We start from the raw sequence: 13,159 nt of genomic DNA, 5'->3' as shown, positions 1-13,159 counted from the left end.
ACACACGCGTTTATAAGTTCGATATTAATTTAAGTGTTAGAAATTATTTTACTTTGTCGAGTAAATAATTTTTAGATCGCAGAAATTTTTGACTTACCTTCTCGAGTAAATAACACACGCGTTTATAAGTTCGATATTAATTTAAGTGTTAGAAATTATTTTACTTTGTCGAGTAAATAATTTTTAGATCGCGAAATTTTTGACTTACCTTCTCGAGTAAATAACACACGCGTTTATAAGTTCGATATTAATTTAAGTGTTAGAAATTATTTTACTTTGTCGAGTAAATAATTTTTAGATCGCGAAATTTTTGACTTACCTTCTCGAGTAAATAACACACGCGTTTATAAGTTCGATATTAATTTAAGTGTTAGAAATTATTTTACTTTGTCGAGTAAATAATTTTTAGATCGCGAAATTTTTGACTTACCTTCTCGAGTAAATAACACACGCGTTTATAAGTTCGATATTAATTTAAGTGTTAGAAATTATTTTACTTTGTCGAGTAAATAATTTTTAGATCGAGAAATTTTTGACTTACCTTCTCGAGTAAATAACACACGCGTTTATAAGTTCGATATTAATTTAAGTGTTAGAAATTATTTTACTTTGTCGAGTAAATAATTTTTAATCGCGAAATTTTTGACTTAGTAAATAACACACGCGTTTATAAGTTCGATATTAATTTAAGTGTTAGAAATTATTTTACTTTGTCGAGTAAATAATTTTTAGATCGCGAAATTTTTGACTTACCTTCTCGAGTAAATAACACACGCGTTTATAAGTTCGATATTAATTTAAGTGTTAGAAATTATTTTACTTTGTCGAGTAAATAATTTTTAGATCGCAGAAATTTTTGACTTACCTTCTCGAGTAAATAACACACGCGTTTATAAGTTCGATATTAATTTAAGTGTTAGAAATTATTTTACTTTGTCGAGTAAATAATTTTTAGATCGCGAAATTTTTGACTTAGTAAATAACACACGCGTTTATAAGTTCGATATTAATTTAAGTGTTAGAAATTATTTTACTTTGTCGAGTAAATAATTTTTAGATCGCGAAATTTTTGACTTACCTTCTCGAGTAAATAACACACGCGTTTATAAGTTCGATATTAATTTAAGTGTTAGAAATTATTTTACTTTGTCGAGTAAATAATTTTTAGATCGCGAAATTTTTGACTTAGTAAATAACACACGCGTTTATAAGTTCGATATTAATTTAAGTGTTAGAAATTATTTTACTTTGTCGAGTAAATAATTTTTAGATCGAGAAATTTTTGACTTACCTTCTCGAGTAAATAACACACGCGTTTATAAGTTCGATATTAATTTAAGTGTTAGAAATTATTTTACTTTGTCGAGTAAATAATTTTTAGATCGCGAAATTTTTGACTTACCTTCTCGAGTAAATAACACACGCGTTTATAAGTTCGATATTAATTTAAGTGTTAGAAATTATTTTACTTTGTCGAGTAAATAATTTTTAGATCGCGAAATTTTTGACTTAGTAAATAACACACGCGTTTATAAGTTCGATATTAATTTAAGTGTTAGAAATTATTTTACTTTGTCGAGTAAATAATTTTTAGATCGCGAAATTTTTGACTTACCTTCTCGAGTAAATAACACACGCGTTTATAAGTTCGATATTAATTTAAGTGTTAGAAATTATTTTACTTTGTCGAGTAAATAATTTTTAGATCGAGAAATTTTTGACTTACCTTCTCGAGTAAATAACACACGCGTTTATAAGTTCGATATTAATTTAAGTGTTAGAAATTATTTTACTTTGTCGAGTAAATAATTTTTAGATCGCGAAATTTTTGACTTACCTTCTCGAGTAAATAACACACGCGTTTATAAGTTCGATATTAATTTAAGTGTTAGAAATTATTTTACTTTGTCGAGTAAATAATTTTTAGATCGCGAAATTTTTGACTTACCTTCTCGAGTAAATAACACACGCGTTTATAAGTTCGATATTAATTTAAGTGTTAGAAATTATTTTACTTTGTCGAGTAAATAATTTTTAGATCGCGAAATTTTGACTTACTCTGAGTAAATAACACACGCGTTTATAAGTTCGATATTAATTTAAGTGTTAGAAATTATTTTACTTTGTCGAGTAAATAATTTTTAGATCGCAGAAATTTTTGACTTACCTTCTCGAGTAAATAACACACGCGTTTATAAGTTCGATATTAATTTAAGTGTTAGAAATTATTTTACTTTGTCGAGTAAATAATTTTTAGATCGCGAAATTTTTGACTTAGATAAATAACACACGCGTTTATAAGTTCGATATTAATTTAAGTGTTAGAAATTATTTTACTTTGTCGAGTAAATAATTTTTAGATCGCGAAATTTTTGACTTAGTAAATAACACACGCGTTTATAAGTTCGATATTAATTTAAGTGTTAGAAATTATTTTACTTTGTCGAGTAAATAATTTTTAGATCGAGAAATTTTTGACTTACCTTCTCGAGTAAATAACACACGCGTTTATAAGTTCGATATTAATTTAAGTGTTAGAAATTATTTTACTTTGTCGAGTAAATAATTTTTAGATCGCGAAATTTTTGACTTACCTTCTCGAGTAAATAACACACGCGTTTATAAGTTCGATATTAATTTAAGTGTTAGAAATTATTTTACTTTGTCGAGTAAATAATTTTTAGATCGCGAAATTTTTGACTTACCTTCTCGAGTAAATAACACACGCGTTTATAAGTTCGATATTAATTTAAGTGTTAGAAATTATTTTACTTTGTCGAGTAAATAATTTTTAGATCGCGAAATTTTTGACTTACCTTCTCGAGTAAATAACACACGCGTTTATAAGTTCGATATTAATTTAAGTGTTAGAAATTATTTTACTTTGTCGAGTAAATAATTTTTAGATCGAGAAATTTTTGACTTACCTTCTCGAGTAAATAACACACGCGTTTATAAGTTCGATATTAATTTAAGTGTTAGAAATTATTTTACTTTGTCGAGTAAATAATTTTTAGATCGCGAAATTTTTGACTTACCTTCTCGAGTAAATAACACACGCGTTTATAAGTTCGATATTAATTTAAGTGTTAGAAATTATTTTACTTTGTCGAGTAAATAATTTTTAGATCGCGAAATTTTTGACTTACCTTCTCGAGTAAATAACACACGCGTTTATAAGTTCGATATTAATTTAAGTGTTAGAAATTATTTTACTTTGTCGAGTAAATAATTTTTAGATCGCGAAATTTTTGACTTACCTTCTCGAGTAAATAACACACGCGTTTATAAGTTCGATATTAATTTAAGTGTTAGAAATTATTTTACTTTGTCGAGTAAATAATTTTTAGATCGCGAAATTTTTGACTTACCTTCTCGAGTAAATAACACACGCGTTTATAAGTTCGATATTAATTTAAGTGTTAGAAATTATTTTACTTTGTCGAGTAAATAATTTTTAGATCGCGAAATTTTTGACTTACCTTCTCGAGTAAATAACACACGCGTTTATAAGTTCGATATTAATTTAAGTGTTAGAAATTATTTTACTTTGTCGAGTAAATAATTTTTAGATCGCGAAATTTTTGACTTACCTTCTCGAGTAAATAACACACGCGTTTATAAGTTCGATATTAATTTAAGTGTTAGAAATTATTTTACTTTGTCGAGTAAATAATTTTTAGATCGCGAAATTTTTGACTTACCTTCTCGAGTAAATAACACACGCGTTTATAAGTTCGATATTAATTTAAGTGTTAGAAATTATTTTACTTTGTCGAGTAAATAATTTTTAGATCGCGAAATTTTCAGAGTAAGTTGGTTGACTTACTTTTGATATAATGTACAGATCACAAAATTGTTAAGTAAATAAATTTTCACCTTTTATAAATAATTTTTATTTATCAAGTATGGTAGAATTTATTTTATCTAGTCAACTTGCTAAGTGGAGCGCTAAACAAATTGACTAGGTAAAATAAATTTGTATTACAAAGAAATTTAAATCGCCTCGTCCCAGCGAAGACGTCTTCGTTCCACTCGATTGAGGATGGTTTCTTATCTACAAATAAATATTATTTGAGTACATATAGTAATTGCATACAAAACAATATTCGGATTCGTTTTGTGGCTCATCTGTAAGTTTTCTAAATAAATATATTATTTTAAAATAAGCACCCATCTGTAAGTTTTATCTAGAAAACATCTTTGTAAATTATTTTACTCACCATTAGCGGGCATGATTTTTTCTCGGAGAATACATTTAAAGAGCTAAACAGGAGAATAAAAATATTTTAAACAATGGTTGTCACCGGTTTTAACTAAATAAATAAAAGTTAATTTACACAATGCTTCAAAATTATTGGTTTGAAGCCTGCCTGCATCCCAGAGATCCTCCGGTTTCATAATGTATTACAAATACCTTTTGACATACTTACTATAAAATGTGATTGGTTGATTGTCGACATATATAAATTTTTAACATACGTTAGAATTTATTTTAATACCAGGATCGAACATGGAAGCATACGGCTTTATTTTTACCTACGACAGCGACAGAAATTATTCTGTTTCTCCTCGGTTGTACAAGTCTCTGGACGCCTGTATAGCTGCGGTAAATAATTTTTCGCTCGATATTCCCGATAATTTTCCCGTTGTTTTGCGTTATTTTAAAGTTAACGGAGATATATGGAAGGAAGATGGAAAGTTCGGTTTTGTAATTGTTGATGAAGACGGAAGAATTAACGACGTTAGTAATAAATTATATTATTCGTTCGAAGATTGTTCGGATGTTATGAGAGAAGTTTACGTTGAAAAGAATAAAAAGAATATATTAATATTTAGAGAGATAAATTGCGGATTGAAACATTATAAATTTGCTAAAGTCAGTAAAATCGATTGACATGTATTTTAAGCACCCGAGTAACTGCATAATCGCCGGACCGTCGCAATGTGGAAAGACTACGTTAGTAAGAAAAATTATTCGTTGTAAAATTTATGAAAAACAGTTAAAGAAAGTTTTATGGTGTTATTCTGTATACTTACCGTTTTTTCGAGATGAAAAAGGTATTACATTTATGTACGGCCTACCTGAATCTGTGCAAGGATGGGATTTAGTAGTAATCGATGATTTGATGCACGAACTCAGTTCAAAAACTGCGTTTCTGTTCACAACAGAGTCTCACCATTATAATGTAAGCGTGATCCTGATAATGCAAAATCTGTTTCCGAAAAATAGAATTATGAGAGATATTACTTTAAATACGCATTATTTGATTTTGTTTAAAAATAATCGAGACGAAAGTCAAGTAAGCTGTTTGGGACGCCAAGCTTTCGCAGGAAAATGTAATTTTTTTATGGATGCATATAAAAAAGCGACAGAAAAGGATTTTGGTTATTTGCTGCTGGATTTTCATCCTAAAACAGACAAGAAACTTTCGGTGCGGGATTCGTGTTTTCCGGACGAACAAGGTATTTATTGGGTATACTTACCGATAAAATGAAGAACGTAAAGAAAAATTATCACATGTTGGCGCATTTAGCCAAAACTACTCCCTCTCAACGAAGAGCGATATTGAAAGAGGCCACTTCCGACCAAGTTAAAGTTTTGTGCGAAATATGCGATAATTTTCTGAGAGGAAATATACCTGCTGACGTTCATAAATTACGAAAATATAAAAAAGTAATCAGGAAATTAAGTGAAAAACGTGTTCCTTTAAATATCAAGAAAAAAATTTTGATTAATCAATCGGGTGGATTCCTTCCTCTTCTACTGGCGCCGTTATTGTCTATGGCAGGAGGATTAATCGGTAAAGCAATAGGAAAAAGAATCTAATGGCGAAGCAAATGGCTCTGGTCCCTCCCGAGTTGCTGGCAGGATATCAAATTAAACCCGAAATAAGAATTGGAAGTAATATCGAAGAATTACTCGAGAGTACCGATTTATCCGACGATAGTAAAGTTAAATTATTAAGTCAGTTGATTTCGAGATATCAGAGAACCGTCCATAAGCCGAAGGAGCCTGTCAGAGTATCCGTTGTGCCCGATGAAAAACCGCCGGAGCTACCCGAAGAAAAACCACCTACCTCCGATAACGGTGAGGATGCGTTTATTAAACAAATAACTATATCTGTACCCCAGCTATATCAAAAATACGTTCCTCATTTAATCGATAAACTGAGACAAAACGACTACGGATGGAATACAAAAGGTGAATTAACAGTTAGCGGCACTCCAGTACCACGAAGCCACATAATTGATCTGTTATCTCATTTGTTTCGCAATCGAAAAACATCTATTGCGCCTATCGGTTTTAACGTGTTTTGGGAAGCTGTAAGAAAACTAAATTTTCCTAGAGAGTGGATAGGAAATAAAAGTTTGTCGACTCTACCCGAAATCGGCGAAAAGCCGCGATATCAACCGATACAAGTCGAAAGTCCCGAAGAAATTTTTTCTACAATTTCTCCGAGAGTATTTTACCAGTGGAAAAAGTCGTCGAAAAAGAGGAAGAAGAGTCCGGAATGGAGAAACTACTGAGACGGTTATATTATAACCCCAAATCTTCGGCATCGTTTGGAGGAGTGAGTAAACTAGTTAAAGCTTCTAAATTTCCGAGATCTACTGTCGAAAAATGGCTGTCTTCTCAACCTGTTTATTCGTTGCATAAACCTGTAAGGGTTAAATATTCGCGAAGAAAAACTAAAGCTTTTTATCCTAACGACCTATGGCAAGCCGATTTAATTGTGTTAAAGCAATTTTCTAGATATAATAACGGTATAAAATATTTATTAACAGTAATTGATGTATTTAGTAAATATTGTTACGTTGTGCCAATAAAGGATAAAAAACCTAAGTCTGTTGCCGAAGCGTTTCAAATTATTTTTAAACGCAATGTTCCTAAAAATATGCAAACCGATAAGGGAACCGAATTTTATAATAGATTAGTAAAAAATTTGTTTAAAAAATATAAAATTAATCACTATTCGACCCATTCGGATACTAAGGCTTCGGTGGTCGAGAGATTAAATAAAACTTTACGAAATAAAATATATAGATTAATTACTTATCGTAATTCTTATCAATATATCGATAAATTAAACGATATTGTAAAAGGATATAATAATAGTTTTCATAGAAGTATCGGGATGGCTCCATCTGAAGTTAGTCTTTTGCATTACGGTTCGATTTTTGATAGGCTGTACGGTATAAAAAGGAAAAGTAAATTTAAATTTAATATTGGTGATTTAGTTCGAATTTCGAAAATACGTAAAACATTTAGTCGCGGATATCTGCCGGGCTGGACGAAGGAAATATTTGTTATTCACGACCGATTTCTATCACATCCTCCGACTTACGTATTAAAAGATGCGAATAACGAGATTCTAGAAGGAAGGTTTTATACCGAAGAATTACAAAAGGTAACAAAATGATGCAATCAGATTTTTTCGTGACGCTGATAAGTAATGCAAGTATGGACCTGTTTCCGGGGAATACGCAGTCGCATTTCACAGTGAAAATGAGTCCTCCTATTAATTTACACGGAAATTGGACCGTCGGTCTTGCCGAAGCTATTATTCCGAGAAACTGGTTTAATATATCTAATCATAATAATCAGTATATTGTGACGATCGAAGAAAGCGTGAAAGAAGAAGACGAACCTTTGCCGGATAAATCATATTTGATTCCATTAATTTCTATTAAAGGCGATAAAACTGAATTGTTTGATATAATAAATTCGAACATAGTTAGTCTAACAAATTCTAATTTGGCAGAATTTATTTTCGATAAAAATAATCAAACTGTGGATATAAATATAAAAGACGAGCACGAGTTATTTATCACCGTAAAGGATTCGTCGAAATTACTTTATATGCTAAACTTACCTAACGAAGATACTGTATTAAGGGGTAATTCGACTCATAATTTTCGACTGTCGACTCAGGACTACTCTAACGAATATTTTAATTTAGTGGAGAAAAATAGAAAGAGAGAAGTAATTAAGAAAGTTTATAAAGACGAAAAAATCTTTATTCCTATCGGATTATACTCGTCTCCCGAAAAATTTCTTAGCATTTTTAAGTATATAAAACTGGCGTTGCTGCCTAATAATAAAATTATTTTAAAAGTTCCGTGGAATATTTCTGTAGAATTTGGAGATGAATTGAAAGATTTTCTCGGATTTACGGCTACAAAATTTCCACCCGGCGAATATATAAGTCGCTATCCCATCGAAATGTCGGCGGGAATTTCGGAAATTTTTATTTACTCGAATATTATTTCTTCTCATCACGTAGGAGATATAACAGCGCCGTTATTAAGAGTTATACCCGTTATGGGCACGAAAGAAGATCAGATAGTCAAAGTTTATTCCAAACCTTTGTATTTTCCTATTAGGAAAAATTTTATCGAAACAATCGAAATCGAACTGAGATCTGCGAGCGGAAAAGAGATAGTCTTTTTCGGAGGAAAAACAATATTAATTTTATCTTTTAAACAGTTATAAATACCTGTTAGTTTAATATCTAGCATTAGTTTGTCTTTAAGAAGTGCAAAATGAAGCTCGATCCAAAAGCTTGTATAAATTACTACTGTAATCAAGCAGGAGGTACGTTATGGACTCCCGATTTATATTTGAGGCAACATTTGACGGGACGAGGTTATTTTGCGGGGCCTCAAATTCAGCGAGGGTATGGATTCTTCGCCGATCTTTTTAGAAAATCAGTACCGATTCTGGGCCGAATCGGATCGTATCTGGGGCGCAAAGCATTAAATTTTGCGTCGGGTGTTGGATCGGACGTAATTGCGGGGAAATCATTTAAAGAATCGGCAAAATCGCATCTAAAGGATATCGGCTCTGAAATTAAAGATGATGTAGTTAAAAAAGTGCAAGGCGGATCGGGTATAAAACGAAAGCGACCGAAGAGACTGAAGCAGACGCAGAATAAAAGACGGAAAGTACACGATATATTTTCGGAATAAGAAAAATGGACCCGAATTCCTGCCCCTGCACCAAAAGCGAGCTCGACTTATTTAGCACCGTTTCGACGCAACTGGCCATCGACAATACTACAGAAGTTATTGTTCATCCCGTAGCAACAATATCGGATAGCCGTGCCCCGATAGAATTTTACATATCCGGTTCTGGCGAAAATTATATCGACTTGCATTCGATTTATCTCCACGTTCAAGCAAAAATTATTAAAAACGACGGAACGGACGTTTCTGCCGAAGAAAAGGTCGCACCTGTTAATTATTTTTTAAATAGTTTATTTTCTCAATGCAGCGTGTTTTTAAATGATAAACAAATAATTTCGCAGACTAATTACTGCTACCGATCTATTTTAGAAGCATTATTATTTTATTCAAAAGATGCGCAGGAAACTTTTTTAACGAGCGCATTATTTTATAAAGATACTGCGCAATATATGGACTCGTTAGACGATAATAATGAAGGATTGGCTAAAAGATTTAATATTGCTAAACAAAGTAAATTAATAGATTTAATCGGAAGGCTTCATATCGATTTGTCTAATCAACCTAAATTGTTAATTAATAACGTTGATTTAAGAATTAAATTAGAAAGATCTAAAGACGATTTTGCTCTAATGTCTACCAGCAATAATTATAAAATAATTATAAAAAACGCGTCTCTAAAAATTAATAAAGTAGACGTTAGTTCGTCTGTTCAAATTGGAATAGAAAAAGCGCTGCAAACAGGCATCATAAAAATGCCGTTTCGAAGAACGGATGTAAAAGTTTTTACCCTAAGTAGCGGAATACAATCTACTAATATCTCAAACGCCGTAATCGGCCAGCTGCCTTACAGAATGACTATCGGACTAGTTTCTAATACCGCATTTAACGGAAATGTAAAATATAATCCTTTCAATTTTAAAAATTACAATTTAAATTATATATGTTTATTAAAAGACAACCAAATGTTTCCGCCTCAACCATATTCTCCGAATTATGGAGGCAACGCCTATGGAAGGAATTTTATATCATTATTTGAAGATATAGGATGTATTAATCACCATAAATATACTAACATATCTTACAAAGAGTATAAAGACGGATATACTCTCTACAGTTTCGACTTAACACAGGATCGAGCCGCCTCCGAATCACATAAGAGTATAAATCAAATAGGAAACATCTCAATCGAATTTAAGTTCGCAACGGCATTACTAGAAACTGTAAACGTTATTTGTTTACTCGAATACAATAATACTCTAGAAATCGATGCTTCGAGGACTGTTTTTGTCGATTACTAATGAACACCGTCACGCTGTGGAGGCTCGCATCCAGCGATCCGAAAATAAGAGAAACTTTTGGAGGAGTTTTTGCATCGGATGATTTACCTGTTTGCATCGCTAAGTATAAATCGTATATAATTAACTTAGACGAAAGAAATAAACCCGGAACTCACTGGATATCGGTATTCTTTGACGGAAAAATCTGTTTTTACTACGATAGTTATGGGATTAAGCCATCGAAACAGAATATAATAAATTTTATAACACGCAATTCTAAAACTTGTTGCTGGAATAATAACGTTCATCAGAGTTTATATTCGACGAATTGCGGCTATTTTTGTTTGTATTTTCTATATAAAATGAATAGAAACCAATGTTTAAACGAATTAAGTGAAACGGATAAAGTCTATAACGACGAATTTGTACAAAACTTTGTTAAACACCGTTTGTATTTAGCGCGCCCACTTACTGTAACGTATAACCAATGCTGTAATTCAATGAAAAATAATAAAAGCATTTAAAGTGTAAAAATTGTTTTGGCTCTCTTTTTACCGACACTCTGTTTTCTAAATTACATACTATTTAATAATAAATTCTTACCGACAACATGTTTTCTTGGTTGCTGTATTGCAGTAGACGGCTTGAGTATATATAGCAAGCCGGGAGACGGAACCAGTTTATACCGGCTAGAACTAGGAAGTCCGCAGCTCTCAACCTAGACGGAGCCCCTCGCCTGGAAAACCCTAAACTGTGTCGGCAAATTAATTTCGTAAAACTTTTGTCCTGAAAAACTAATTTCGTAAACTCTTTAACAATTTTCGATCCCGACGGAGCCTCATCGAGGAAAAATCTAACAGAGTTGTGTCACCAAACTTTAACCCTCTTAGTTAAGAGATGAATTTATAATGTAAATTTGAAAGAAATTTTTTCTTACAAATATATATAAATTACTTACGTAATATCATTCTCTTCTACACACAAAAATGATCGTTAGCTAAAACATTTTCTGTAATAAACGCTCTATATGTTTTCGTCTAAATATTCTTATATAATTTAAACTCCTTACCATTATTATTGTATTATGCATGCTTAGATCTAAGTCAAATTTTCGACTCCCGATCTTCAGAAATTTTAGGTTTTGGCAGTCTGTTTCGCATTAAATTCATTTTCTATTTAATAAATTCTTAGCTGTGTTGTATTGCAGTAGACGGTTAGAACTAGGAAGTCCGCAGTTCTCAACCCGAGCTGAGCCCCTCTCGCCCGGAAAACCCTTTAACAATTTTCGATCCCGGCGGAGCCTCATCGGGAAAAAATCTAACTGGGTTGTGTCAACAAACTTTAAGCCTCTTAGTTAAAATAGAATTAAGAGATAAATTTAATTTGGAAGAAATGTTTGTCTAGTGATCATCATAAATTACTCGCGTAATATCATTCTCTTCCACGCACAATATTTTCAACTATCCTTTGAAAGCTCGCTTTCTAATAATACATATCGCCTTTTTTTAAAAACATTAGACATTTTCCCTGCAAATACTCGTTCATGGCATCAAAGCCTTTCTTATTTGGAGGGTAATTTCCTTTCATTTTTGTAGCAGTTGCGAAGACCTTATTAACAAAAATAAATATCTGACATACCAGAATTTAGCCCGTGAGAAACATAGATCTTGTTTACGGAAATAACTTTAGCGTGTTCGAGAATGATAAATTGTACAAGGAAGAATATTTAATATACAACGCAATAAAAAATTAACCTAAAGGAAAATAAAATGAGTATAAATAATTGCGCAAACCAAGGAGTTTCACAGCTCCGAATTTCATCTTGACAATGGTAAGCTCAACAGTCATCTTGATAATGGTAAGCGTTTTATTATTTTTATTAAAAATAATTTTAAATAAAATGTTTAGAATAGAGACACAGTTGATCGAAACTGCGTGGAGCAGGCTATAAAAAGAGTTGAAAAATCTCAATATTCCGAAATAATAGTCCTTCCGCGGGGGAAAAAAAATAGCGGGTGACTTGTGGAGAGAAGTATATAATTCGAATTTTATAACTACGACAATTACAGCAGGAAAGACGGTTAGATAATTTATTTCTATACACACAACGCGATAAAATATTTATATTAATTTAAACAATAAGATCATTTATATACAGAATGAAGACAAGAGGGTGAAGAGAGACATGCTGAAATTAGTAAAAAAAACTATAAAAAGTGCCGATGCCGAGCGAACAGGCGGCTATGCGGAATGGTGGGCCGAGGAGGAGATAGTGCCTCCTCGGTGGCCAGGAGATACCGGGGATACGCCAGATCCCTGGGATCACCCGGACGCGGCCCGGTTGTGGCCGAGAACTTTTCGAGCATCGGCTTCAAACCAATAATTTTGAAGCATTGTGTAAATTAACTTTTATTTATTTAGTTAAAACCGCTGACAACCATTGTTTAAAATATTTTTATTCTCCTGTTTAGCTCTTTAAATGTATTCTCCGAGAAAAAATCGTGCCCGCTAATGGTGAGTAAAATAATTTACAAAGATGTTTTCTAGATAAAACTTACAGATGGGTGCTTATTTTAAAATAATATATTTATTTAGAAAACTTACAGATGAGCCACAAAACGAATCCGAATATTGTTTTGTATGCAATTACTATATGTACTCAAATAATATTTATTTGTAGATAAGAAACCATCCTCAATCGAGTGGAACGAAGACGTCTTCGCTGGGACGAGGCGATTTAAATTTCTTTGTAATACAAATTTATTTTACCTAGTCAATTTGTTTAGCGCTCCACTTAGCAAGTTGACTAGATAAAATAAATTCTACCATACTTGATAAATAAAAATTATTTATAAAAGGTGAAAATTTATTTACTTAACAATTTTGTGATCTGTACATTATATCAAAAGTAA

At 31.8% G+C, this 13,159-nt stretch overlaps 2 long non-coding RNA genes across 2 annotated transcripts; one reads left to right on the top strand and one right to left on the bottom strand.

Annotated features, from left to right (window-relative positions):
• Positions 1–4,144: 4,144 nt before the first annotated feature.
• LOC136980744 (uncharacterized) lies at positions 4,145–12,725 on the bottom strand. Its single transcript, XR_010881594.1, has 2 exons — positions 12,640–12,725; positions 4,145–4,369 (listed from the first exon to the last, which is right to left on the bottom strand). It is a non-coding gene; the product is annotated as an uncharacterized lncRNA (long non-coding RNA).
• On the top strand, positions 12,292–12,840 carry LOC136980745 (uncharacterized). Its single transcript, XR_010881595.1, has 2 exons — positions 12,292–12,644; positions 12,719–12,840. It is a non-coding gene; the product is annotated as an uncharacterized lncRNA (long non-coding RNA).
• The last annotated feature ends 319 nt before the right edge of the window (positions 12,841–13,159 follow it).

This window comes from Centruroides vittatus, unplaced genomic scaffold (assembly GCF_030686945.1).
Source record: "Centruroides vittatus isolate TY-2023 unplaced genomic scaffold, ASM3068694v2 contig_718, whole genome shotgun sequence".
NCBI lineage: Eukaryota > Metazoa > Arthropoda > Arachnida > Scorpiones > Buthidae > Centruroides > Centruroides vittatus.
Note: the sequence above shows the minus strand (reverse complement) of the source record. Positions and strands in the feature narration are given on the sequence as shown.